At 39.0% G+C, this 24459-nt stretch overlaps 1 protein-coding gene across 3 annotated transcripts in view; it reads left to right on the forward strand.

The window, feature by feature from the left end:
* The window catches only part of PTK2 (protein tyrosine kinase 2), a 235638-nt gene that overhangs the window by 2215 nt on the left and 208964 nt on the right, over window positions 1-24459 (forward strand). For 2 of the 3 annotated variants that reach the window (XM_044452826.1, XM_044452827.1), the window contains exon 2: window positions 19757-19819. The gene's annotated coding sequence lies outside the window, so the exon portion shown is untranslated. Of the gene's footprint in view, window positions 1-17906; window positions 19820-24459 lie in introns of those variants that run through there. The other variant, XM_044452828.1, reaches the window with a different exon arrangement.

Consider the following 24459-nt stretch of genomic DNA (forward strand, 5'->3'; position numbering starts at 1 on the left):
TTTTGTAACTGGGTGCCATTGTTTCTGTGCAGCAACATCTATGCCACTTTTCTTTTAGATTTAAGGCAGCATACAGCATTGAAAATGAACAAAATGCACCCAGTAAAGACGTATTGTAAGAACCCAACTAGTCATTGATAAATGTAGAGTTGCATAGCAATGAATAAAGGTTAAGAGAGGATTCATTTAAAAGTACCCCACTCTCAAAACTGAAAATGTCTGTACTTCCCTTTGAGAAGATCAAACAGTGCCAGACACCATTGGGTTTTTAATTAACCAGAAAAGGGAATTGTGGCATTTGTCACTTTCTCACTGCTATGATGTCGCCAAGAACTGCACCTGCTGAAATTCCCATTTTTACACAATTATTAAGTGCTTAAGAGCCCCTGTTGTTGATTGCATCTGGTTACCCTAGTCCTATTTCCAGTAGTGATGTAATCATATCCTGTTTTTCAAGTAAATGGCATGGTATTAAGAGCTTATTCTCATGTAAATGAAAAAAATGAAATAACAATATCTAATTTTATGATGACAAATCAGAAGAGATCAGCTTCTAGGAAGCTATTCAATTTGTAGAGGTAACAGTCATTTTAGTGACTACAGATTAAAACTGCTATTTTTGTTTTGATAGTGATATGTTCAAACATTCTAGGAAGTTGAAAATCTTTATAAAACATTATTTGCTTGACTGTTGCAAGGATCTCAGGAAAGTATTAGTGTCTCTAAAATCATTTAAATATATTTGTGTCGTGGTGCTTACAGATGGGAGGTAACAGGATGTAACAGCTTGTTTTATATCACAAGGGGTTTGTAGATATGCTTCCCCCCAAATATAACATCAATTTGTAGTCTGAGAGGTGGTACAGGTGATAGTGATTGATTGTGGTTTGAGAAGTGTAATTTCATAATTTTCTCCAAAAAATAAAATAAGGAAACAAACAGGGAACAACTTTTTGGTGCTTCTTATCTTTGGAACTAGATATAAATTTATGCTTGCCAGTTTCTGATTATACAGTAATTCTTATATTGTTGCTACTAATTTTCATTGGATTAATTTGGAGAATAGGATACACTATTAAGCATAGACTAGTAAAACACTCTGCATATCAAAATTAATGTTTGTACATTATTCAAGCTAAAGTGTATTTATGATATAGGAGATCATGAAAATTGGTATATATTGGTGAAGAGGTACCAGGTTGCAGGGAGACAATTAAATGACTTGTAATCTGTTTTCAAAGTTAATGTTTGGGTTAGGATAGCCTGTGGTTATCTGAACAGAGGTTGAAAAGCATTGATCCTAATATAAAATTCTGTGAGACCTCACTATTTACATCCCTCCATTTGGAAAATGTATCATTTATTCTTGTTCTCTGCTTTCTGTTCTTTAACCAATTAGCAATCCATAAGAGAACATCCTCTCTTATGCCAAGGCTGATCAGATATCTTCAGTTGAAGGGCTTAGTCAAAACACTTTTGGAAGTTCAAGTAAACACTTTCTAACAGATCACCCCTGTCTGTATGCTTGTTGACATTCCCAAAGGACTATCAGAGGATAGTGAGAGAGGATTCATCTCTATAGAAGCCATGTGAATTTTTATTCAGTCGGGTTGTCCTTCTTTATGCTTACTATTTTTATCCTTAATAATGCTATCAACCATTTTACCTGGAAGAGACATTAAACTGACTGGCCTGTAATTTCCTGCATCCCCTGGTCCCTTTTAAAAAAAATAAAAATGGGCAATTCAGTCATCTTAGAGAGATGTTATATATTTTTGTTTAAAAGATAAGCAGCTGTACTGTTTAAGAACCTCAGGATGGACACCTACATTAAAAACCTGTATAATTTTCTTGTATGTTCCTCTGCATTCAGACAGTGCAACGTATTTTCTTGTATTTTTTAGTTGTACAATCACATTAAAATTTAATAGCTCTTGCTGGAGAAATTTATTTATTTATTTAAAACTTTTGTATCATGTCCACCACTGATGTTTCAGGATGGCTTACAAAAAGGAACAAACAAAATTGCAAGACAAAACAAAGACAGCATCCAGCAAGTCAAGGTTTAAAAACCCCAATTAAAACAACTAAACATAAAAATAATGGGAAAATAAAAAGTTTTTCACCTGACGCCGAAAAGAACAAAGTGTCGGCACCAGGTGAACCTCTCTGGGGAGCGTATTCCATAGATGGGGTGCTACCGCAGAGAAGGCCCTCCTCTGGGCAACAACCCTCCTGATCTTGAAGGAGGGCTCCCGGAGGAGGGCCTCAAGGGGCGGGAGGGCACATCGGGAAGAAGGCTGTCCTTCAGGAGGATCTTTCAATGTTTTCCGCATCAAAAGAGCTTTTCATTCTTTCACTAGAACTAGCAACAGACTAGACTAGTTGCAAAAAACCTTGCAACACATGGGTTTGAAAGACCAGGACTAAAGTTTCTGCTCTGCTTCCCTTTGTTGTAAAAATCTGTGCTTGGGAAAATGCTGTGAGTTTTCATCTCTCAGCAGTGAGGTGTTGCATTAAAACCTTTCTATCAGCAATAGAAAGAAGATTGGGAAGTGATAGGAACACATCAATCTTCTCTGTTTCTTGGGTAGAGGGGAAGGGAGTGAGTTTTCCCAGAATTCACTCCTTTTACTTCAAATGTTAAGCTGAAAGTCTTGATTAAATTAATGGAAATTAGTGCCTGGCTCCTTCTCTTTCTTTGAGGAAATCTTTGTTTTATCCTCTGGATTTCAGTCAAGAGAGGCAGTGCTGCAGTGCATTGCTTATTGGTCAGACAAATACCAGAAATCCTCTTTTTCCTCAGAACAGTTGCTCCTAAAGTTAGAGTGATGCTACTGTTTCTTGCCTTCAACATATTGCATGGCCTGGCTTTTTTGCTTATCATGCCTTTCCTTTTGTTGGAGCTTAATATTTAAAACTAATACAGTGGCACCTTGGATCATGAACTTAATTTGTTCCACGATTCTGGTCACAATCCAAATTGGTCATGAACCAAGTCAAATTTCCCCATAAGGTTCAATGTAAGTAAATAAGGTTAATCTGTTCTGACCCCTAAGAATGTGGTTGCAAACTGATTTTGGTTGTGAACCAAGTCAGATTGCCCATAGGGTTCAATGTGAATAAGGTTAATCAGTTCTGTAAATATTTTTTTAATCACAAACATTTGAAACAAAGAACAACAAAGTACAGTAGAGAGCACTAACCTAGGTAGTGGGGAGGTTATTGTTTGGAGGGAGAGCTCCCCTTCATGAGGACATCGGGGAGATCTTCTTTAGGGGTTTCCTCTCTTTGTCTCTTAACTGCAGGGTCAATTTTGGCAAAAAATCTGCACATTCTGGTCACTTTCATTACTGCTCTACACGTTCTTTTTACCACCATGCTTGCTCTGCACTTTATTTGGAGCCATTATTCAATATTATTATTGAATAATATTTTACAGTACTGTATGTGCTAAAAAGCACACAAAAAAGCTTCACAGCAAGTGACCACAGGTCTGTCTGCAACTGCAAGCAGGGAAGATGGGCGCAAATGCGATTGTGTTTGTGCAAGAACATGGCTGCGATTGTGGTCATCACCCGATGCGGAGTTCACAAATGGAGGCAAAACTTTTCCAAACTTTTTGTTCGTGAACCGATTTGGTCGGGAACTGAGGCGTTCATGAACCGAGGTACCACTGTATATTCAAAAGTATTTGAAGTTTCAGGGTTGGGATGGGTTGGACTCATTTTTCCTGATTTGGGGATCATGTGAATTCCCATTCATCTTGATGGGAACTAGTTTGATGCAAAATAAATGGAAATTATCACATAAGTCTAATTCCAAGACCTGTTGTGACGGCAGTAAGGTTTTAAACGTACAGAGTAGACTGTTAGGTGAAAGTGTGATACAAATTTCATAGCTGTACAGTAACAAATTGGAATCTTTTCCATCATTTTCCTTTTTAATTAGTGCCCTGTAGGAGAAGTTACAGAACTAATATTTTCTAATATTAGAAAGACATGTTCCAAAGGAGTTTGCCTTTACAGACTAGCAACTATTCTTCCAGAAAGTTAGACCTTGGGCCTTAGGTATTCAGTCCCATGCACTCTAGCTGTGTAAAGTAGCGTAGACAGCTTTGTGGAGGAAATGTGGTGAGCCCCTACCCTTTGGCTTCCTAAATCAGCAGTAGGTATTGTGACTGAGAGACTGCAACATATTATCTTAATGGTGATATGTAGTTGCTTTTGAAATGCTAAGATGGATTGATTCAACTGATTTCTTTTTCTTTTTTCTTTTTAAATCTCATTTTATGGAAGAAAGTTGAATAGAAATTGCAGTATGCTTCACCTTTTCTATATATGAGTTAACTTTAATGTGGCTCACTTGTTTGTTTCTCGTGTGTGTATATAATGCATTCAGATTCAATATGCTCTTTTAATAAGGCACTAGCCTTTAGAGTTATATGAGAGTCTTGAAAAAATTCTGAGATGCAAAGATTGAAATAAAGGAGGCAGAGGACTACTGTATATCCTTAAATGCAAATCTAAGTTTTCATGTTTCTTGCCATGAGAAAATATATGATCCACAGAATAAAGGCTAGAAAATGGAATGGAATGAATGAAAAGATGAACAAATATCCAGGAGAAGCTTGGCAAGTTAAGGTGTATGAATAGGGTTATGTATGCTGTAATCCTGAGTGCTGGTGCAAAGTCTATTCGCTAGTTGAAGGCTGTGTTCCTCCTTGTGCAAAGTGCATAGCATGAGAAAAGTTTGCCCAAGTGATAATTCCATTATTGCAAGATGTTCTACCACACTTTCCATAAACAGTTCTACAAATACCCTTTCAGACTAGTTGTAGGGTGTACTCTAGCCTTGTGTTTCTTTGTGTCACTCTTGCTTTTTAAGTGTCTAAGTTAATAGTATGCACAATGTTTATCCAGAGACTGTAAGGTTGTGAGAAGGTCTGATGGGCTAGATGGGCCTTTACACTGAAATGGCATGTCACTTGTGGAATGTCTTCTGATAGTGCAACAGTTGATAGTTGTCCACCTGTGCTTTTTCTGCTAGTATTTTATCAGATGCAAACTATGGTGGCCTGCAGAAAAGGAGCACATTTCTTTAGATGATTAATAAGTTTGTTGCTTTAAATCTGAATAAAGTAGCTGGAAATTAAGTCAATTTTTTTTATTAACCTGCACTTTTTCAAAACAATGTATGATGGTTAGCCATAAGAGAGTAAGGTGTTAGTGGAAAATATTGATATGAGTTCAAATTTCCATGAAGCACTCTGCTGTGAAACACATAGGCTACATTACTACCTCTCAGTCCAATCTGTTTCATTTAAAATATTTATATCCTTTTTGCCTGAGAATAGACCCCCAAGGCATCTGGCAATATGTGAAAATTAAAACATAGTAAGATTCTCAGTGATCTAAAATATCTGCTCCCTAACCCTCAGGTGGTATAGCTGTAGTTATTTCAATTACTGCTCTCTAGATTATAAGAGTAAAGTAAAATAGTTTTTTGTTCCCTGTTCTGTAGGCAAAGTGGGGTAGAGATATGATAAACAAAGGCAATGTCAATTGGCTGATAAATGACTCATTGTTCCCAGTAACAGTTCAGGATGTCAGTCAGGACCTGTGTTTCTTCAAGTATAGGGAAGTTGATAACACGTAAAATCTCTTGGCAAATAAACCTGCTAAATTTACTCACAGTTTGGAATTTACTAGAAACATGGTGGGTTTCTTCTTTGCCCACAAGCCTGAATATGTCTTATGACTGATGCTGTACCCATAACCTCTGAAAGTTCACTTCCCTGAGATATCTCCCGGCAGTTAGGGTGAATCTTTTGGCTTGCTACCACTTAAAAAATATGGATGGAAATTAGTGCAACATTTTTTAAAATGCTTGTAAAATCTAAAAGTCCATGTATGTGATATTTCTTTCTCACCCTTTTCATATGTGCTGTAAGGAACTGTAATTTTAGCAGACATGTAGCTGAAGTTTGTCGTGGAGTTTTCATCAGTGTTTGCTTTTTCTTTTAATACTCTGAGCTCATGGGCTTGGGTGAGGAATACTTTTAAATATATGAGCTTCCATTTCAGAAGGTAGTGTTCTCATTTTGAACTGATTTTGTGAAATTTGAAACAGCAATCCAGTTTGAAAGGTCAGTTGCGGCTTCATAAACAATATTTTCATTAAGACCAAAGCTAGATTTGCTGGTACTTTGTAGGTTCAAATTTGGCCCAAACTGGTAGAAGTCATTTTTGGCTACCACTGCCATAATTCCTTTCCATAAATAGGGTAAAGTCAGGAAGAACATAAGCAAGTATGAAATAATGCATGCTGAGGCAAAACATCCCAAATTCAAGTACAGTGGTACCTCGGCTCACAAATGGCTCAGTTCACGACCAAATTGGGTCATTAACAGACATTTCAGAAAAAAATTGCCTCAGGTCACGAACTCCTCATTGGGTGATGATCACGATCGTGCCTGTCTTCCCTGCACGGGTGCGATCGCGGTTGTGCTGGGGTGGGGGGAGATGGCCATGATTTTGCTTGGGGGGCAGATGGCCACCATCGTGCCCATCTTCCCTGTCTGAGCACGCCCGCACCCACTCCCATCTATGGCCGCGATCATGGTTGCGCTTGGGTAGGGAAGACAGGCGGTCTTACTCGGGGGAGCGGGAAGAAATAGCTGCAATCTTTGTTGTTCTTTGTTACTTTGTTTCATATTTTTGTGATTAAAAAATGGTTACAGAATGGATTAATCTTATTTACATTGAACCTTATGGGGAAATTTGACTTGGCTCATGACCAATTTGGGTCACAACCAGAGACGTGGAATGGATTAAGTGCGTGAGCCAAGGTACCACTGTATAGTAGGCTGATGGGATCAGAGCTAGCAGTCACTGATTAAGAGCCAGTGTGGTGTAGTGGTTAAGAGCATGGGACTGGGACTCAGGCGATCTGGGTTCTAATCCCCGCTCGGCCATGGAGTGAGCCAACTGGGTGACTTTGGGCCAGTCACGGACTCTCAGCCCAACCTACCTCACAGGGTTGTTGTTGTGGGGATAAGATGGAGGAGGAGAATGAGTAAGCTGCCTTGAGTCCTTTGTAAGAAAAAGGCAGGATATAAATCAAAAAAAAGAAAAAGAAAGAAAGGAATCTTGGGGCAATGGTGGACAACTCAATGAAATGTTCAACCTAGTGCACAGCTGCAGTGAGAAAGGTAAACAGCATGTTAGGCATATTCAAGACAGATAAAAGGTACTTTTCATGCAGCACATAGTTAAACTATGGAATTCATAGTTTAAGTGTGGGAAGTGGTAATAGCTACTAATTTCAATGGCTTTAAAGGGGGATTGGGAAAATTTATGGGGGAGGAAGGCATCAGTGACTACTAGCCTTGCTGGCTTTGTGCTACCTTGACAGATTTGGTATGCCTGTGTACTCCAGTTTCTGAGGAGCTTGGGCATGCAAAGGATTTGTACCCATCTTACTTATGCATTTTCTTAGGCAGTTGGCTTGCCACCATGTGAATAATGTGCAATACTGGATGTGATGTTCTCAAATGTTCTTATGTTCTAATCTCTCCTTCCAAGTGGCAGCCCTTGTTCTTCTCAGTGAGTGTAGCCCTGTCCAAATTCAGTTGTACCCCACAATCCAGATAAGCCAGTTTCCCTGCCAATAGCACCTCCATCCTCTTCAGTAGTATTTGATTACCATATTGGAGATACTAAATAGTGAGCCTCCAGATGATTCTTTTCTAGTTTCACAGAAAGGTGCTAAACAGCATGAGGGAAGAGACAGACTCTTGTGATACCTCAAATGCCAGATGCATTGGGGTCAGAACACAGGTTCCCAAGAACTGCCTTCTGGGGTCACCTCCTCAGGAAGGACTGTAACCATCTCAATGCCATGTCTCTTAAGTCCTATCCAGAAGTATACTATAATCAGTGGTAGGGATATGTGAAGAATCTATCTAGGGGTGGCAGTTTGTTGGATTCCTTGGGCTCGGAGACCAAGCTCTTGGTAAGAATGCCCAGCTTTCAAACGATACTTGCCAGGAACTAAGCACCTTGTGCCACATGAACAGTGTCTCCCTCATGCGCCAGAAGCAGCTGCTGTTTGAACAGCTGCGACTGATACTTAAGAAGGCTGGTTACAAGGATCCCTCTCCCTTTTCTGCTGGATCTAATGCAAAATTAAGTTGTTGGTTGTGCAATGGGGGGTCTGCAAGTGTTCATGGATGTCCTGTTTGCTTGGCTTGCTTTGGAAGATGCAAGAGGAAGCTTGTCAATGCTTGGAGGGATGGATTCTGATAGAGTTCATCCTCACTGTGCCAGCAACCAGATTGGATTGGACCAAAATGTGCATGCTAGATTGGTGGCACTGGCTGTACCAACAGCATGCATAAGAACAGAAGGCTAAATACAGGGTCCAGGGTCTCACCAGCATTCATTCTTATATTGATATTAATATATACATGTTAATAATGATTTCATTTTTGTACTGCCCCACATCCAAAGCTCCTTGGGCAATTTACACAATCCATAAAACAAAGGATAAAATATGATTAAAATGCCAGAAAAACCTTAAAAAGTTTAAAACAACTTAAAGCAGTTGATAAAAAGAAACAATACAAAGAGTAATAAAGAGTGACTGCAAAACTTGGTGATACCCCTCAAGCTCCTGAGTAAGTACTTAAAAGAAAAGAAGGGCCATCTAAGCCTATTGCTGAAAAGATAACGGATTGGGTGTCAGTCAGGCTAGAGTGGAGAGGTTATTCCAAAGATGGGGGGCTGCCACTGAGAAAGCCCTCTCTCTAATTGCCATACTTCATATTTCCCTCAGAGTTGGCATTCTGAGGAAGGCCCCAGAGGTTGAGTGTAGTGTCCCAATTGTGAATGGTTGGGAGAGGTGCTCTACCATGTATTGTGGTCCATAAGCCATATAGGGCTTTATAGTTTAAAACTGACACCTTGAATTAGGACTGGAAGCATACAGTCTGCCAATGCAAATAGGCCAGAACCGGTCTTACGTGTTCAGAACTTTGGATACCAGACATAAACCTGGCTGCTTCATTCTGCATCAGCTGTAGCTTCTGAACCATCTTCAAGGGCATTGCAGTAATCTAGAGGCTACCCGAGCATTAATTACTGAAGCCAGATTATCTATTTCCAGGTAGGGGCAAAACCTTTTTGGCTAAGGGGGCAGAATATAAATCAAATGCATAAATACATGGTAGAGCTGCACCATCAGCCGAAGCTGGTAGAAGACATCCTGAGCCACCAATGCCACCTGAGCCTCAAGTGACAAAGATGGATCAAGGAGCACCCCCAAGCAAGGGGCTGTAAGGGGACTATTCCCCTGCTCCAGCCTGAACTGCATCTGAGTTCCATAATCCTAGCCTAGCTTTAGCACATTTCAACATTAGGAATGAGCTGGAAGAAGTCCCTTGATTTTCCTCTTTTGTTGTTCTCTTTAATCTCTTTTCACTGGTCCGTATAATAGTTCTAGATCGACATGATAGTCACTGAAAAGTTGCATTTCTGTCACATTTTGCTTCTGCTTTTCACCTGTCCTTAGCAACTGTGAGTATTTCTTCTGTCATCCATCTAGGCTTTATTTTTCTTTTTGCTATTGAAATTGCCTTTTTGCATCTGTTCCTAAGAATATTTCTTGTTTTCAGTCCACAGTCCTTCTGGTTCATGGTCAGTTGAGTTTAATAAGGGAAATCTGTTCTTTATATGGACTTTTAAATTTAAGTAGCATTCCAGCTCTGTGCTTTTCAGCTATACTCTGATTTTTGATATTAGGAGTTTGTGGTCACTAGCACAGTTAGCTCTTGGTCTTGTTTTGGTGGCAAGAATATTACTTCTCTGTCTTCTTTCACCAATCATGTAGTTTGTTTTATTTCTCTGTTGGTTATCTGTGATGAGCATGTGTACAATCAGATGTTCAGTTGCCTGAAGTATGTGATTGCAAGTTGCCTTGCAATAAACAGTTTGTGGTCTTCACAGAACTCTTTGCGATGTTCTGCTTTATTACTCTGACCAAATTCTTCCATAGCGTTTCCTGCATTTGTGTTCCAGTCACCTATGGTGATCAACATGTCTTGTTTTTCTGTGTTATCAATTTCCTCTTGGAGACTTGCTTAAAAAATTCTGATTAATTCTTTAGCATCTATTATTGGAATGTAAACTTGAATTATGGTTATTTTGATAGGTTTTCTGAGAATTCTGATTGAGCAAAACTTTGGGGAGACTTTGCATGATAGCCCCTTTTTGTCGGTGCTACATCTTGCCTGAGTATTAGAGCCACTGCATTTCTTCTGAGTTTGTCATTTCCAGAATAAAACAGCTTGTGTTTGTCTAATTGAAAATGTTCCATTTCAGTCCGCTTCAGCACTGTCCCGCCTCTAAGTACTATAGTGTTTATATGTTCCATTTCTCATTTCCAGTTTGCCTTGATTCATGCCTTTCACATTCTGTATTCCAATTGTATGTATTGTGCAGCATCAGACTGCCCTTTCTCCTCTGTGCATGTCAGTTGCTAGACTTCTTTTCAGCTTTGAGCTAGTTTTATTTATATTTTATTTGAATGCATTTGAAAGCCACCCAGTTTGAAAGCATCATGCTCTCTGGGCAGCCAGTTGTGATGTTAACAGCAGCACTATTTGCTTGTTCTCCAATATCTGGTTGAGTGCCTTCTGAACTCAGTGAGGGTGTTCAAAGATAGGCTGGACATGCACATGGTGGGTGTGTCATCAGCGGAGCCAGCTGGAACCGGGGGTCAGACTAGATGGCCCAGGAGACCCCTTCTGACTCTCTCTGTGTTTCTATGAACTGGGAGTCTCATCATCTTGTTTCATTTTGGATTTTTTCATCATAGAGTTTTCAAGGTAAGGAATATTCAGAAGTGGTTTACCATTGCTTTCTTCTTTGTAGCACTATCAGGAGTTAGCTTGAGTAGCCCTGTCACTGTGTGTGGAAAATCCTCTTCCAGTGTCATCTGTAATTATCAGTGCTGTCCAGTAGCTGCCCTTTAGGAGTTTCTCCGCCCCATCACTATTTTGAGATATTCTTTTGGTTATGCTGATGTGATTGTTACTCCCGAATATTGTGCATGCATCCTAGTCTGGTGTGTCCGCTTTGACCATTCTGTCTTGGATGACAAGCCTAGTGAGAGAGTCTGGCCTCCTGGCAGCATTACTCTTGTTTTTTCTGATACTTTCAGACACCCTCACCATGTTAAGGTGTGTATCAAAGAGGACTCTAAAACACCTTAACTAAAAAATGGTTGTTTCTATGTTTTTATTATTTGGTTTAAGTAAGGAGGATGGGAAAGGTAAACATGTGCACTTTTACTTTCTACTGACTTTTAAATATTTTTCATGTTCCAGAAAGATAATTGTTTTCTGAAATGAGAACCATGGAATATTTTTAAACCACAGGTGTAGTATGTGTTCAGGCTGGACTGTGTTCCACAATTTCTAGGCTTTTGTACTGAGCACCACTAAGAAATCAGAAATTCCAATTCAGGTGGTTATGGTGGCTTTTTCTTCTTATATTTATCTGTTCTCATTGACTGGGACTCAATGTGGCTTTGCTATGTCCACACTATAGAAGGCTTAGGCAACATATCACCTTTCTGTCAGATCCCATTGTGTGAATACTGGATTGTTGCAATGAATACTGAGGAGACCGGTGAACTACCCATGCATGCCTTAAAGGTAATACAGTTGCTTCATAGAAAATACTCTAACTTTGGCCTTTCTGGGCTCATCTGGGTGGAAAATATTTTTAGTCTTGCCATTTTGATGACACCATAGCAAACCAATTGCATTTCATTTAGAGGTTATTCTGCAAGGAAAACTGAATTGTAGCTAGTTGATTGTAATATACTTAAAATATGCGGTTTTGTGTTGATTTAAGTCACATCTGTTATGAATTGATATTAAACTAACCTTTCTTTAGAAAATAGAACAACTGATTGAATATTTACATTTGTTCTAAGAAGATTTACACTGCAAGTGAGGGAATTAGTGTTTCTAGCTTGCTCTTTGTAATGAAATAGAACAGAAAATGTTCATTCCAAGTATGGAAGAGTTTGAGAGAGAAAAGTTTTATTCAAATGTTATTAACTTGCAGTCTATCCTCACTAAATGAAAGCTGGGTTATTCTATGCCGTTGCTGGAAAGAAATACCAATAGTTTTTGAAACTATTAAGATATTTTAAAACTGCCTTACAAGTTAATTTTAACACTGCCTTACAAGTTCTCACAATAATTTAAAAAATACACATAACATATAAAATTTTATATAATTAAAATTAATATGGAGAATGAATTTCTGAATGAGAGAGCCAGAGCCAAAAAAGTCTTCTTTCTGATGCCTGTCATTCTAATACCGTTTATTGATGGGTCAGAGAGCATTGCCTTTGGTTCTGATCTCAGCTTGTAGTTAGACTTATAAATTCATGGGTATCTTTCAGATTACTAGATTTCAGCATGTCTAAGACTTTTTCTGCTAAAACCAGAATTTAAAAATGGATCTTGAAAAAAAAAAAAAAGTTGGCGTAATCACTTTGAAATCAATGTACTGTGTGCCACTTGCTCAGTTTCCAGAAGTAATCTTGCTGCCATGTTCTGTACTAACTGAATTTTTGTGACAGTCTTACAGGCAGCCCATGTAGAGTGCATTGAGCTAGCCTAGATAAAAGCAGAATATGAGTTACTGATGCCAGGTCTCCCTGTATTTGTTGGAGAACCAGACAAAGTTGGTAATAAATTGGCGGTTCCCTGACCAAGAATGGCATCTGTGTATCTATTGACAGCTGAGAGTCCGAGGTCCAGTCTCCCTAAAACAGACTGGATGCCTCCATCTAAATATATTACTGAATAACTTCCTATGCCCAAATGGCCCCTGGACCATTTCCTAGTTGCAGCCTTGCATTTCCTAATATTGCTGCCTTGCATTATGTTTCATGGCATAAGTGAAGGATTAGGGTTAGCACAGAATGCAGTATCACAGACTGCTTGTACAGCAGTTGGAACAGGTAACAAACCTGAAGCCTTGTTCTGTCAACTTTGATGTTGAATGCAGATTAGTTTTTACTGTACCGTCCCTGTGGTTGGCATACTGTTCTTGATTCCCAGAGAAAGAAATAGGTGAGTGGAGCTAAAAAGAGGGCTGGAACACTGAATGCCTTGAGAGTCTTGATAATTTAATGTACATAATGGAAGTTTTGGAAAGTTTCTTGGGAAGGTCTACTACAGAAGGCTAAAGGGAGTGCCTAGGCAAGAGGCCAGAAGTAGCCGAGGTCAACCTTAGAAACATAACTGAAAGCAGTGAGTCATAAGGCTTTGGTTTGTGAACAGTGAAAGTTAGGTACTTGGAAACCGTGCATGTAGCATAACAAGTACAGGACTTCCATAAGTTATGTAATGAATTTTAGATATTTTTTTGGCACTGGAGAAAAGAAATTAAGTAAAAAACAGAAAAACTTCAAACTGGAAAGGGTAAGGATGGAGGTCTGGGGTTCCTGACTATGGAAACTCTCAATCTGAAGCCATTCAGATGGGATAATTAATTAGTAAACATTAATCACAGTGTAAATGTGGCACTGCTGTTGGAGGCTTCAGGCTTTTCCACTCTTACTGACCTTTTCTTTGCAAAACATGCAAATCATTCTGTAGAAACATACCTTAGGGTCTCAGAAAGCCTGGAATCCCCCTGTTCTCTTTTTGGATCACTCCTCTTTCATGCATAATGAGAAATATTTAAAATAAAAACAGGAAGAAACACACTGACAGAGGGATCACTTTGTAGTGGGATCCTCTACAGATAGCAAGATAACAAAATCCATTGTGCTAAAAGATCGTCATATTAATTGGCTGTAAAACGGCCCATTACAAGTTTTATAGTTACATTTAAGGATGAGGCTGAAATATGGAGATTGCGCACTGTGTGTTAATGTTTTTGTCACACGGCTGAATTATTAATATATTACCCAGTGCTTTTCACAAGAATTTTTAATTACTTCCCTGGGTTTTGGATCTTCTGCTTTTGCTGTAAGAGTTCCTCTTTCTTTCCTCCTTTCACTTTTATTCCTCAGATTAGTTATTCCTGAGAACTAGTAATGTTGTAACTGAAAATGTGGGCTGTGGGCCAGGAAGTTCAAGTCTCATTTCAACCACAAAGCAGGTCTCTTTCAGTCTTTTTTATTTGTATTAGGGGTATCATCTTAGTTTATCTAACACAGTTGATGAGAAGACTGTCAACAGTGCATAAGGCCTTGAAATTAAAAAAAATCAACATATATGAAGAGTAAATATTAAATAATATTTGTTTTTCTTTTGGGGTGCTCCTTGCCTTTCCTTTTCCTGTTCTAGTACTACATATATCATGCTGCCTCCAGCTTACAACTTCATTCTTCTTTTGGCTAATAGAAGTTTGTAGCATCAATACCTGATGTTCTAATGTGAGCTGTTTTAAGTAAAATCCAGTATATGGCACAGATTCCTGTGTAACCACCTAGTGCAGTCTTCGCCAGCCTTGTGTCTTTCAGACACATTTGGACTGCAGCACCCAAATTCTCCTCTGGAATTCCCTGCTGGATGGAATTTCTGGGAGTTGCAATCCAAGAGCTTCTGAAGGCCACTAGGGTGAGGAAGGCTGACCTAGTAGTCCTTTAGTAACTGATGGGTACAAATGTATACTCCACTGGTAATTTCCTGTGTAAGAAATGGTGTAAACTAAAACAGCTCTCCGTGTGTGCATGCATGACTGTGTGTGGATGCTACTGTATACTTTAATTGTAGAATGTTCCTTTAGTACTTGGACTCTGTTAGATTTTAGTCAACATTGATAGCAAATTTAATTAATTACCAAGGAGAGGAATAGGAGAACAGTATGGAATGGGGAAAATACATTCCTCAGAGGTGTGTTTCTATGCTGGATTAAGTCAATGTCATTTTTTTTTTTTTTTTTGCTTTAGTTAAAATGGAAAGCAGTCTTCATTGATGCCTTGTGTTGACAGTAGCACTGTCTTTTCCACCATGACAGTAAAGAATCTTGTGGCCCTGCAAGGGCCAGCAAATTCATTATGGCATAAACTTTGTGTGGCTCATCAAATGAATTACAGGAATATTTATACATGCTTGGAAGGGTTGTGACTAGAAGGTCAGAGGGAAATGAAATGCAGAAAGTACAGAGAGTGATAATTGTGTTATTAAAGGAGGCCATTTTTCAGAATAGTTGGTGATGACACAGACATCCTGGCATCATAGTAAGCGGATTAGCATATGTAGTGTGACAAGAAACATTTTTCCTGATACAAGTCACAAGTGAGAGAATTTTATCTCTTAATGATTTACACTTTAATAATTTTCAAATAGCAGTCTCCCTTGGAAGTGCATTTGTTCTAGGAACTTAGAAGAAAAGTGAGAAAAAGAGTGTCCTTGGTGGTTGACATGGTATCTCATGATTTTTTTAAATTTCCATTGATGATGAGAGATTTGTGTCTACTTTTTCGCCTAGAGAAAGACCTGTTAGTACTATATGGAATGCAGAAGTGCATTGCTGTTTTATGATGAGTGTATATGGAAAGTAAATAGATGAATGCAGCTCCAATGTTGTGGATCCTTTAATAGTATTCCCATGGGTTGGTTGCAGAATCTTGTATCCACATGTATTGTTATGTGAACAGTTGGTGAATACTGTTTTAGATCAGGGATGGGAGCTCTCTGTGAGATTACACAGGCCTACTACAAGAAGTGTATGAAAGAAAAGGGTTATTACCATATATACTGATATATAAAGCGACTTGCGTATAGGAAGGTTGGTATTTTGGGCTGTTTTTCTGGTGCTTATCATATGGTGGGTATATAAGATGACCCCCCAATTCAGAGGGCATCTTATATACTACTATATGGTAAGCCATCACAAAAAGGCTTTAACTCAAACAGTGCCCCCAATTAATTGGGCAGCAGATGTTTAAAAGTTACTATTTTTAATGCAGATACTCTGAAAACTGCAATATGTGGCAGTGAGGGCAGGCAGGTGCCAGACTCAGGACTGAGACTTGCAGCTGCATGTGATACTTGTGATGCAGGATGAGCTTCCCTGGAGTAGGAAACGCTTCCCTTTCTGGCTGCAGTCACCATGGCCAGTCCTGGAACGTTGCGTTGCTCCCCTGGCAAAGATGTGCATGCAAGTAGGGTGGGCGCCGGACTCTGGGCTGGGCATGTGACTGTGTGTGAGGCCTGTGACATGCTACTGAAGACTAACCGAGGTGAGGAAAATTTTTTCGCCTGGCATAGAAGTCACCTTAATTTTTACTTTGCTATTTTTGGTTTCAAGTGTTGTCTTATATGCTGGTATATACAGGATATGCTGTGGAACATGGATATATATGAGCAGTTGTAACTGTCGGTGATCACTGCTGTATTACATATTCTGTTCATGGTCTTCTTACCTACAGCAAATATGCATGCATCCAGGGATTTATAATATCAAACTATGGGGGGAGTTAACCAGCTGTAGTAATAAATGTACAAGGTTGTTATTCTGGTAAATATTCTTATGGATACCCAGATGTATCTAAGTGGGGGCATTTCTACCACAGGTGGGGGAAAATCTGTTTCTGAGGGCTATGTCTCCACTGTAAAAGTGGGCAGTCTTCTCACATTTTTGTGGGATGCATAGCTTACTGCAGACAATCATTGCTTTTGTCTGGATTTTTCATCTATTTATTATTTATTATTTTATTTATATTCTGCCTTTTCTCTTTTGAACTCACAGGGGCTTACATCATTCTTCTCACCTGGCTTTCAATCTTATTCCCGTAAAAACAACCCTGTGAGGCAGGTTGGCCTGAGAGTCTGTGACTGGCCCAAGGTCACTCAGTTGGCTGCAAGGCTGAGTGGGGACTAGAACCCAGTGCGCTTGAGTCCTAGTCCCACACCCTTAACCACTATGGCCCACTGGCTCTCAATGATCATTCTGAAACGTGTACCTTTTGACAACACTGTCAGGTCACATGTTCCTTCATGTGCGTTGTACACATAAGTGTCAATCTCATTTTATTAGCTTCACAACAAATTGCTTTTATAAGTGGGAAAGATAAAAGACTAGGAGAGTTATATCTGTATGGGCAACTATGGAAAAGAAAGTTCAGAAAGATCAGCAGTGTGTAGAGCACTGCAGAACCATCCCTTTGAATTGTGATGCTTTAGTAAGAAATTAATTTCATAGATTGCAACTCTGTTGGCTGCCTGTGTACTTGCTGGGCCTTGAAAAGATGGCTTGTGACTGCCATGGGAATTCTCAGAAGGGGGTGGCTGGAATTACCGAAGTGTTGAGGACCTACTCTGCATACAATGCCCTTGAATTGTCAAAGCTGTCCAGATACCACAGAACTCAGACTAACAAGAAATCTAATCCTGGTATAATCTTGATGTACTTTACCTTGAGTATTTGGTAGAGCACTGAGAAACGTATACAGACAGTCCCTGGGTTACAAATGAGTTCAGTTCCTGAGAAAATGGAAATGTGTCTTTAAGTAGAATTCATATGTAAGACCACATATAGTCGGGGTGGTAAGCTGGATCTCATTTGTGGGGGTTAGGGGTGCAGGGCCCCCAATAAAGTGGAAAATATCTCTAGGCCCACCTGCACCCAAGCACACCAGAGCTGCCTCTTCTCAGCAAGGAAATGCCAGAGAGATTTCCCTTTCTGGATGAGTGGGGCAGGAGGGGCTGCTTTGGATATCTCCCTCTCTCCCCTTTCACTTTCCCTCTCTCTCTGGTGATGCTTTGGAGGCCTTCCCTCTTTCCCCCTTCATTTCCTCTCTCTGATGATGGTGATGATGATTTTCCACAGTAATGTTTTAACATTAATAGGCTTTAGTGGCAGCTCATTTGTAAGTATGGGTTAGTCATAACTTGAACATTCATAACTCAAGGAGTCCCTGTATATAAGTAATATACATGGTTTGATCACCACCATCATTTTTTTCCTCTCTGTAAGGGTTGAGGACCTATTTAAATAGTCTGCCCTTGAAAGCTAAAGGATTTTAATAGTTTTCACTGAGTTCTGGGCAATTTTCCAATTAGTTTGGTTGGTGTTCTAGGCATAGCTTTGGTTTCTCTGTGGTACTCAGACTAGGTTGTTAATAACAGAACAACCCGGATAGCACAGGTAGTTGTAGGGGTAGTTGTACCCATAATGGATTGTCATGTCATCCAGCTTTGTATGATTGACTCCATTGTGAATACAGGGAATGTATTTATTTATTTAAAATACTTATACCTTGCCCTATACGCAAAAGCGGCTTACAAAAATCTATGAGTAACTCCTGGATGTGAGGGCACTGACTTCTCCCTCATCCCCCACTGTCTTTGCAAGCTGTTTTGGAGTTGGTGTGGAGTTTTGCACTTTAAACGCTTTTTTGTTGTTGTTGTTGTTGTTGAAATCACTGAAGCTGGCTGTTAAGCTGGCTTGCATGATCCCCATACTGAAATCCACAGACAGTCACTTCATAGAGTCACAGTAACGCTTTGGAGGGGCCGCCCACCATTGCCACATTCTGTGTAAAGTGTAAAACTACCTCCCCTGAATTGTACAGGTATTGGCAAAAAGTATTATTTTAATGATATTCTATCAGTGCTTGCACAACTGCAGATGTCAACAGTTGCATGGGCATGGAAATGGGGAATCTTGGGTTGTTGTTGTCTGCTGGCACTCCCCCACAGAGGCAGGAGGTAAGTTGATTCCTCCCTTTGGTTACACATGACAGCTGTAAAAAGGTGAACTGTTAAATGTACATTGTCCCAAGATGTCTGTAGTGGATGGGTTAGAAAAGCTTCAAGCAAGCAAGTAACCAAAGGCATGTCTGTCCATCATTTGCAAAAGTGGCGTGGTGGCTCATTCACATGCTTCATGACAAGATCCTTGCAGGGTAGGGGAGGAGCTGAGTTATGCACTTTTGCACTTGTTGCAGAGATTTTGCAAAAGTGTAAGCCATCGCATTTAAGGAAATCCTTATAAGGTGTGATTTTAAAAGGGTTAAAATTGTTTTGTCAAGTACAGTATATAGACACATGGTTATATTTTACAGCTCACTTTTTGGCACTGTCAGATTCAGACATGGGAAAATCAACTTACATGCATCCTCCTGTGGGGCAATGCCAAAAGACTTTTCCAGCAACTTTCCCCATTGTCACATTGCCCACCCATGGCTCCTCATTCCCTCACTCATGCAGCTGTTAAATATTTATGAAAATGGTGGTGGTGGTGGGGGGAATTTAAACATGGCACTCATAGGAGGCTGGTGGGCAATCCTGATTTCAGGTGACTGATAAAATAAATGAACAAATCAAGAGATCAGAGCTATTGAAAAGTTCTTGAGATGGTAGCCTCTGAGAAGGAAGTTCATATCTGGGGTGCTCTTGTAGAAATTTGAAATTTAAATTTCCTGTATTCTTTCTTGAGGGAGCCATAGCTCAACATGTGCACAATTACTCTTGAGTGCTCTGCTTCATGTTTACCTCCTAGAAGGTACAGAAATGCACTCCATACAGAAGCACACTTCTGGGGAAATGTTACTTTGCCTTTAATTATCTCTGCTATTTTCAATAGATGTCCATCAGTCATTTGCAAAACTAGTGATGCCATACTCTTCCCCCACCCCTCAAATTTGATGCTTTTCATTGTACATACTGTGTGTGTTGATAAAAATAACTAATCAATTCCAATTATTATTGCAGGTTTTAAGACCCATCTTACTCTTTGAAAACACCTACTGCTGTGAGCTGGAAAATATTTTAAAGGTATTCATTCATTCATTCATTCATTTTATTAAAAGCATTTCTAACCCGTCTACCACTAGCGTCTTGGGATGGCTGACAGTAAAAGTAGATATTCTGCTTATGTTTGTCTCCCCCTCCCCCAGTTTTTATAAATATTCGATAAAACAGCCTAATAGCATATAGTGTATCCACTTATTTTCAATCAAAGTTTTTTGAAAATGCAGGCTATAATGAAAGAAGCACAACACATCATCAATGTAATATACTTTTACATGATAGTCCACATGGAAAAGTGAATTGAAATCGGGGAGGATAAAAATTGATGCTTGTTTTCAAAAATGAAAAATTAAATTGGATTTTTTTGATTTAAATTGGAGTTTTAAAAATAAAATGCTTTATTGAGAAAAATCTATCTAAAGATAGTTGACTATTTAAGATAGATTATAGTCCAATGGTTATTTCTCATGAAATAAGGATTAGCTTTTAATTAAGTAGCATGAGGCTATATATTCATGCAGTGTTTAAAATTTTTGGTAAATGAATTGCATATCCAGGTTTCCGTAAGATTTCTCTGACTGGAAGATGCTATGTTTTACTGTTTTCAAAACTTTGAATTGGTGTCTACAGAGATCACACATCTCCTCTTCACAGCAAATGTTATAAAATAACCTTACAGGGTTGAAAAAAAGACCATAATCTTGTTGTTCCCTTGCAAATATACATACACAGAATCAGCCCCTTATCTCTTAAGGGCTAAGTCTCAAAAATGAATAGAAGAAAATTGTTGGAAGTGGAATAAATCTGCACAAGAAGCTAAGTGTTGAGGAGGGAGGGGAAGCAGTAAAAGTGAAAGTGAAACTTTTTGTTCAGAGTATTCCCTAAGTCTTTGGATCTTTTTGTGTGTAGCCTTAGGATTCGGGTTAGGGTGAAGTACCTATCAAACTTCACCTGAAGTACTTATCATATTATTCTTTCTCTGGAGAATAAAACCTATAATGGAAGCAGCCTGTAAAAGAGACCCTATTTAGGAATATTTTAATGAAGTTCCTCTACCGATGGGTAAGGCATGCATGCATGCAAATTATGTAGAAACCCACGAGGTAAATCTAGTCTTACTGTGATTTAAATTATGATTGAAATCAGTCTACCATGGTTGAAATCTCTACTGTGGTATAAAGAGCATAGAATTCGGATGGATCTGCATTCTAACTATTGTACATTGATGATGAAGATCATTTTTATATAGTAATTTTGGTGATGAATGGCATAAGGATTTTTATGTATTGCAGCCTTACCTTTCTGTCTGAAGAGACATTCTGTAACAGCTTGTTGTTATCATGAATACAGATCAGTATTGCCAAAATTTATACATTCAGCATCCTTTTGAATCTTGCTCCCAGTTCTGCACTTGAAGATCAGACAACTGTGGAAAATATATTTCTTAACCACACTGTTCTCAGGGTGGTTGCTCATATCATATACTTCGTCACTGTGCCAAAAGTGGCACTGCGATTGTTTTATTTTCTTTATCTTTTAAATTATTTAGGTCACTTTTAATAGAATTGCGCCACTTTGTAAGTGATGAGTCAATTCTAACCATTTTTCTTCATTTCATGTGCACAGGTTTCACAGATGTGTATGTGTAGAATTGAAATAACTTGCTAGGGGAGTTAAACTGCAATTTTTGTATTGCTTGGTATAACTCTCTGAAGTATAAGGCTGTCTATTTCATTTCCATTTAATCCGAAGTATGCGCTTAAGAAGCCTGAAGGACTATGTTCATTGCAATTCCATTATTAGAGGGGTAGCAGTGTGGTGCCGATGGACATCAGTGGCTCCTCAGACACCTTTCTTGGCACCCTCCATATTGCCATTTTCCTTTTATTTCTATTGTTTCTAAAAGAACAGAACGTAGTACTGCATTTCAGTTTGCGTGCTGTGGGATTGCTTCGAAGCAAGTGGGATCAATTCAGCGTGAAGTGAGTGGGGAGAGTCCCTCATCTTTTTCCATGAATGCCTCTGGGCCACGCGTGGTGCTCAGAGTCATACTTAGGAAATGAACTTGGCAGATTGCCATAGGCAAATGTTTTCATCTTCCATTTTGTGGTGGTTTTAATGAGTATTGCTTTGCATAAGGGTAGATATGCTATGGGCTGTACGCAATCTCAGTCTAACTTAAGTCCATTCGTTCCTGTGGGTTGGCTCTACATAATACTGTGGTTTAAAAATAGTTCTGATTTTCCCCAAGAAGACATGGGAAATGCAGTTTTGTGTAGGTATTGACAGTGCTAGGTTGGCTCTATTAGAGCGAGGCAGATGATTGGTTTTCTCCCTTTTCCTTGTATGCAGCCATTAGTTAGTAGACTTAGTGTTGCTGTTTCTCAGTTTTCATTTATTTTGCAATATAGTTGTGTATTTGGTTTCTAGAAGGAAATACCACTAATTTTGTTTGAGAACCAGAAACTTTGTGATAACATCCAATTTTATTATGGTTTCCAATCTCATGGTCATTGCCCTGGATGGGAGGGAAATAGTCCAATGAAATGGAAGGCTCTGATGGGGAGAAGGAAGTTGCTGGCAAATATAATTTGAGAGGAATTATTTTCTGAAACCAAGAATAAGTCAAGGCGTGAACCAAAAAGGCGTGAGCCAAGGCAAGGAAGGTGAGGGTGTAGAGATCACTTTCAAGAACAGCTTAATGATTTGGGGATCTAAATTACTGTTAGATTTTTTTTAAGATTAATTCGATGTGGAAAATAATTCTCTTGATGCAGTTATATTTAAGATAACTAATGCTAGATCACTGGTCTTGGTTTAGATTTTCATAACAAGGTATTGCATATATTTGCAGTGGTTTCTGCTTTGTTGATAGTGTATAATTACAGAGAAAACATTTGAGAAGCCTCTTTCAGCATGTTTTGTGCCTATTATATATTCTTGTTTTCTCTTCTTCTAGATTTTGGACCTGGGTACATGTCTCCTGTTCTTATCCTCTTGTGTGGTTTTATGCCCAGATTTAATTTATGGCAGCCTGGTGATCTATCCACAAATCTTAAATGACTCATTGGTTTGTCATTTTCCATCTTTTAAGAACTGCTGAATTACATTTCCAACTTCTAAGATACGCAGACAATAATTACCCAGAAACTAATTTCCCTCAAAACCCTGATTTTTGTGTCATTTGTACATAACACAGTTCACATGTAGATATTATTGTTCTGTTTCATTTAGTGTTGAGCATTCAAAACATGTCATGATGTCATCTAGAAATGTACTTTATTTGGGCTTCTCTGTGAACTGCAGCCGCCTGTTCTTTTAAATATGCTACACGTAACAGATTAAGTGAGTCATCAGCCAACTGTGTAGTCATTAGTTTGTTGGATAATAACATGCAGAGCACAGTGAAGCATCTTCTTGTATTCAGTTTTGTAACAAAATTCCCATTGTGGGATCCGTTCAAGACTGCACTATTAACATTTAGCAAAGCAAGTACAATTCCACCTCTCTACTAAATAGTGGTGTGTGTACTTGTGTGCGTATATGTGAGCCAGTGTTCTAACCCCACAGGCTCACACTGTTTTGACATTACTTGGGTTGAAAGGTGACCTTGCAGCCTGATCCCATGCTTGATTGCTTGGAAGTAAGGCATTCTTGATTAAGAACTTATCCTGCAATATAGATTTGTGTGTGTGTGCACGGACACACACACACACACACACACTAAGACTGCCCATCCGTTGAAGATGACCATACTCTAGAGAGGTCCTAAAATTCTTGAATTTTTACATTCATTGATTTAAATAATTTGAAAGTTGCTTTTTAGGGCTGAGTTCTAAAATTCTAAATCTTAAGAGATATAAAAAAGATCAAAACTTCTTGTAGCCATACCAAAAAATATACAGATTACTCTGAGAAAAGTAAAGCAGCCCATAGGTTATGAATGAGTTCCGTACCTGAGAAAACATAAATTCAGATGAAGTTGAATTGTATAGATAACAAATATTCCAATTTAAGCTGGAGACATGATAATGCAGTGGGTACATATTTCCAAATGTGGTGGAAATGTAAATATATAATGAATTTTTGAAAGATGTTTTTAAAGAGTGCAGTAAAATACAAAGTCTGAATATAGATATATGCCCTGGAATTGCATTACTCTAGGTATTTGATAAAAAACAATGGAGCTGGAACAATGAAGCCTTAATAACAAATTTAATAACTACAGTGAGATTATTTACAGGTATCTGCTGCTAGTGGGTGGGGAGCCTTCTCCAGCTGTCCTTAAGTACTCCTTTGACACTTTGGGGTGGCTGAGAAAGATTGCTGCCTGCTAGCTTTTCTTTCACTCTTACTGTGCTGGTGCTGGTGCTGGTGCTGCTTCTTTGCCTTGCCCATGGCTTATTTTGTTATCTTGGTTCAGACAATACAGTAAGCCATGGGGGTTTTAAGAAGTCGTACTACAATCTATAGCTAGTTGCAGTGTTTTGTACCTTACAATTGGTGTATGTTGGCATGCCATCTCTGGTAAAGGAATTAGCACATAGCCAACAAGGATAGAAGCCACTGACATCTGCCTTCTGTCCAATTCCCTTTAAAGCCATCCAGATTGGCAGCCATTACCACTTACTGTGGCAGCAAATTCCACAATTTACCCATACACT

This window comes from Varanus komodoensis, unplaced genomic scaffold, assembly GCF_004798865.1.
Source record: "Varanus komodoensis strain SLA01 unplaced genomic scaffold, ASM479886v1 scaffold75, whole genome shotgun sequence".
In the NCBI taxonomy this organism is placed as follows: Eukaryota; Metazoa; Chordata; class Lepidosauria; order Squamata; family Varanidae; genus Varanus; species Varanus komodoensis.